Raw genomic sequence first — 4,845 nt, 5'->3', positions numbered from 1 at the left:
TTAGATGGGGTCTTCTAATCGGTTAGATATGATCTGGGGGTTCATCTACCCAGTTAGATGCTCTCATCTACCCGATTAGATGAATGGAGCAGAGAGGGGGTAAGATGATTTTCTTCATCTAACTGGTGAGATAGAGTTATCTACCCAGTTAGATGTGATCTACAAATTTTAATGCTTCCTGAACCATTCATCTACCCAATTAGAATAAATTTTCTACTCGGTTAAATGAATTGTTATTCGTACCTTGACCAAATATTTCAGTATAATCACCTAATTACCCCTAGACTTCAACTAAAGCATAGAATGGACATAGATAATGACATTTATACCCCTGAAGTGTCTAGAAGCTGTAATTGGAGTAGTAAAAGACTATATTACCCTTTTGGGTTTTAAAATCCTTAAATGACCACAATAAAGGACCATTTTACCCTTTTGGATTCTAAGGTATAAAGTGACCATGTGAAGTGATCGTTTTACCCTTATGGGTTCTAAACCCACTATGACGTTGTGAAATGACCTTATTACCCCTAGATTTAATATTAATCATCAGATGACCTTGGTAAATAACCGTTCTACCCTTTTTGGGTCTTGAACTTTTATAAGTGGGTTAAATGACTATTTTACCCTTAATGGGTCTTAAAGTATTACTTTCAAGGTGAAATGACCATAGTACCCTTATATGACTTCTGGTTCGAGTAAGGACTTGGGTAGCGATCCTGACCCCCGGGTTTGGATCGTTATATAAACATTCGACATCATTTTTCTAGGGAATTGGTTGAAAATATGTCGTGCCTTTGGAAAAATGATTATTGGTCAAACTTTTGCTTATATTCTCACCAAACCTTTAGATGTTTCTATGTTTTCTAACTTTAGGAGGTCTATAGGCATTTGTTGTCTTAATTAGTATGCATTGCATTGACATAATCTAAATATGACCTTCATATAAGTGTCTAAATTGTGACTTTAGCCTAGCTTAGCTTAGTTATATTTCTTTTGTTATTTATATGTTTTTTTTGGAAGTCAAGCAAATTATAGTAGAATAAGTATATCAAACATAAGGATTTTAATGACACATGGATTATATATATATTACATATTATGGCTATAAATTGATGAATTTGATTTTGCTTACTTACTTTGTTTAGTAAATGAATCATTGATTGCACATTTAATTATTTTTATATCATTATTTTGGTCAAGGATAATGTCGACATGTTTATACATTAGCTTAGAGCTTTACCTTTTATTTATGTGTTTTAGACCAAAGAATGAGACAGAGAAAATAAAAAATAATAATAAAAAAAGGTTATAATAGAAAAGAAAAATATATGTTATTGAAAAAGAAATTTTGATGAAAAAAAAGGAAAGACTACCTTCGTGATTTGTCTGAAGCTACCAAGATGACATGATCTTCAAAGTAAAATAATAATAATAATAATAATAATAATAATAATAATAATAATAATAATAATTGTCTTAGGAAAGAGCTGGCTGCCCATTAAAGTAAAAGTCGCGATATATACGGAAAAATAAAATGAAGCACAGAAAGAAAAGAAAAGATGAAAGTATTTTGCACATATTGATTGTTTGATTTTAAGGGAATATGATATTAACTAGGGAAAAAAAATAATATCTTTGATATATTATCTAAAATTTGAATAATTGACAGATTATTTGTTTTTGAAACTTGGTGGTGATCTTATTACACTTATTAAGTTTATTAAACTACAAGGAATTGATTGTAGTTATGGTTTTGATGCTCATCTAGTCTTGTAAAGTCTATATTCTATTTTGTTTACATATACAAGTTCTATATGGTTGTTTGCTTTTTCCTTCTTCTTCCTCGTCAATTTTTGACAAAAAGGGAGACAGAGTTTAGTGCTTCTTTTATTCAGGGGGAGAGAGATATTTTTGAATTGAGGGGGAGAGCTCATGTTATGTTTATGTTCATTGCATTTGCATTACATTGACATTTAAAGCATTATTAGCATTGTTGCTTTCTTTGCTTTTGATTATCTTTTTTTATATAGTAAGCTTCACAGGTAGTTTTGTTAAGTTGATGCGCCGAATACATGTTTAGGACTACAAGTGATAAAGCCTGATATGTTTGAAGATGTTTGTTGTGTTTTTTGCTTTTTCTCTTTTTCTTTTTCTTTTCTTTTCTTTTTTTTTTTTGACGAATTTTCGTGTTGTGAGTTTGGTTACAAATTGTCTAGGTTTATTTTCTATCAAAAGTTCCAAAAGGGGGAGTTTATAAGATATAAATTTGTAAGTTGGAAAATTTCAGAGTAAAAGTTTGATGATTAAGTTATATTTTTGTTTATCTCGACTCTCAGTCTTTTGAAGCTAAAGTGCAAGTGCCTTTTACTGTTAAATCCGATGAGAACATCATTCAAAACATGTATGTGAGTGAGAACACATTGAACTTATATGATTTGAGTTGGTTATGAGAGAATTGAGATTTTTGGAGTCAAAATGGGTAAGTTTTTAGTCCTCAACAAAAGTACAACCGGTTGCATGCACTTTCAAACAGAACCGATTGAACTTCATGCAGGCCAAATTGTACCTCTCGGCCAAAATAGAACAAGTTGCACTTTAAAATACAATCGGTTGCACTTTCTGTGATTGAAATAGCTCTCGGTAAAAATAGAACCAATTCCCTTCTAAACAAAACCAATTGTGTTTTTCTGAATGTAGCTTTTAACTTTTGGTAGCTTTAAATTTTCTAGTTTTTACCAAAACTCCTAGCTAGGAAGTCCTTATTCATTTTAAAAACCTCTTTTTACTTATTATATGGACTATCTAGTATATATATGCCTCTTATATCTCTAACCCTATAAGAGATTGATTGCTTCAATTAGAAAAACCAGTTTTCATCTTTCACGTGAATATTGAAGTTTTTTTAGAGAGATTTTCAGATAAATCGAATTGTTTATTTTTTAGAGCGCATACTTAAACACAAGAGGGATTAGGGTGATATTCTGTACTGATCAATAAAATCTTCAGAGTCTACATCAGATTACAAGGTTTGATTAGGTGAGTAGGGGTTTTTTCTAGCCAACACAAAATTTAGTTTTAAAGAAAGAGGAGGGGTTGATTACATTACAAAGGGATCAGAGCATTGAAGGAGTGTTTGTTGATATACCAACAATCCTTTTACAAGCATTAATGAGTAAGACTGAAGTTTACTGTGTTTGGACGGGGGAGTCGCAAAGCCAAGAGATGTTCAACGAATGGCAATTGGAAGAGCGGAGTGGGTATGAACTTGAATTAGAGTTCATTGTACTCTCCTTTAACATTAGTAGATCATTTTGCTCCGGACTGTGAAAGGCTCCATGGTTTCTATTCAAATTGGTCGAATTTCTTCCAACAAGGATATGCACGCTTAAAATCTGGTGTCATCTCTCAAACGCCACTTTATTTATTTTACTTTCCTGCTCATATTTTTGTGGTTGTGGATGTTTAATTAATAATCATTGTGGGTAGTTTAATCAATCTCTAAAGTCAAGAAATTTAATGTTCACCCCCCTCTAGGTCTTTAGAGTATTGTTTTCAACTACATCAGCATAACAGCTCCCTCACCGCGCTCATCTTGTGGTGGGCTTCCTACATAGATGTTTTTAGCAATTATCTGCTCCGCACTTGGCTACCCGCGTTTACTGTGTACACCATAAAAGAAAGCTCGGATTAAATTGGTATATACGATCTCCCCAAAATAGGAAGTGGGCACTACTTCAAGAACAACGACAGCTCATTGTGCGGGTTTCATTTTTATTTTTGTAGAAAAAAAATATTTTGCCATTGAATATTTTGACATCATTCAATGTTATCCCCACTAAATTAAAATTCCTTCTCCCCACTATGGCTATATTAATGAAACTTGTATATAAAAGTAGAGTGCAAAACAATTAAAAAATGTTAAGTATAAAAATGTGGTGGCTTCCAGAGTCCAGACATACAAGTGTCCATTCATACTTAAACATATTAAAGAAATTTAAAAGATGTTAATGATACAAATAGTTTTAGAATTTGACCGAATCATAGTCAGAGTGGTCTGACACGAGGGTTCCATTAATCCAACGGTGGTATTTTAATCCGATAAGAATTGTACATTATTACTCGATATGGAAATTTTTTATCGTGTTATATATTGAATAAGTTGCGGATTAAAATCAACAGAGTAATATAAAAGGAATATGAAATGAAAGTCAAATGGAGCTTTGTATCAAGGTAGGCGGTGGAGAAAGAAGATACCAGGGAAGAAACGGGATTATTTTGTTGAGAGGATAGATTTTGATATAAAAGTACGAATTAGGAATTCATTTGTTATTTTGCTATAATAAAAGTGAGAGTGAGTGGAGTGACAGAGTATTTTATTGGAGAGCAAATAACATTTCTTTTTTTAAATCATTTATTCAGCATATTTCGTGTTCATTAAATGACTTCATGAATGTGACACCCCCCCTCCCCCCAAACATGATTTCACAAATATCAAAATCAGTCAAATATATAGGCACTCTACTATCAAACTCCAAATAAAAAACTATTCCTCTCCCGGTTACTAGTGCCACCCTGCCTAAACACATGAACATTACTTCCCTCAAAATTATTTTCTTGGTCATCTTACTTACTGCATCTGCAGTCTAGTCTCTCTCTATATATATTTTAAGTGGAATATCTTGAACTCTTGTACATTATATAAAGGGAAGTAATGAAAAATGATTGGTTAACTTGGTTATATAACTTATATATAATTAGATAGTATTTAATGTTTTATTTTTATATATAAATTTAATGTTATATATAATATTATATATTATTTATAGAGAAAGACTTTAAATTTTA

Source organism: Cornus florida, unplaced genomic scaffold (assembly GCF_030987335.1).
Source record: "Cornus florida cultivar Cherokee Brave unplaced genomic scaffold, ASM3098733v1 CherokeeBrave_3.0.0_Hap2_Chr04, whole genome shotgun sequence".
In the NCBI taxonomy this organism is placed as follows: Eukaryota; Viridiplantae; Streptophyta; class Magnoliopsida; order Cornales; family Cornaceae; genus Cornus; species Cornus florida.
The sequence above is the reverse complement of the archived record's forward strand: the minus strand, read 5'-3'. Positions refer to the sequence as shown.